General features: G+C 27.7%; 1 protein-coding gene across 1 annotated transcript in view; it reads right to left on the bottom strand.

The window, feature by feature from the left end:
* Positions 1–354, bottom strand: part of LOC107715007 (junctophilin-2-like) — a 26,432-nt gene that overhangs the window by 18,852 nt on the left and 7,226 nt on the right. The window lies entirely within an intron of this gene.

Genomic DNA, 354 nt, shown 5'->3' with positions numbered 1-354 from the left:
TACAGTATATATATATATATATATATATATATATACATACATACATACATACATACAAGTGCATCTCAAAAAAATTTAATATAGTGAAAAAGTTAATTTTTTGTTTTGTAACTTATTTCAAAAAGTGTAACTTTCAAAAACATTTAAAAAGTTTTTTGTTTTAATTTTGATGAGCTTACAGCTCATGAAAGTAAAACATCCAGTATCTCAAATTAGAATATTTCCTAAGATCAATCAAAAAAAGGATTTGCAAAACCGAAAAGCCCAAGTTCTTTAAAGTATGTTAATTTATGCACTCAGTACTTGGTCGGGGCTCCTTAAGCACAAACTCCTGCATCAGTGAGGTGTCGCATG

Source organism: Sinocyclocheilus rhinocerous, unplaced genomic scaffold, assembly GCF_001515625.1.
Source record: "Sinocyclocheilus rhinocerous isolate Xijiao unplaced genomic scaffold, SAMN03320098_v1.1 scaffold28, whole genome shotgun sequence".
Lineage (NCBI taxonomy): Eukaryota > Metazoa > Chordata > Actinopteri > Cypriniformes > Cyprinidae > Sinocyclocheilus > Sinocyclocheilus rhinocerous.
This window is presented reverse-complemented; position numbering and strand designations above follow the sequence as displayed.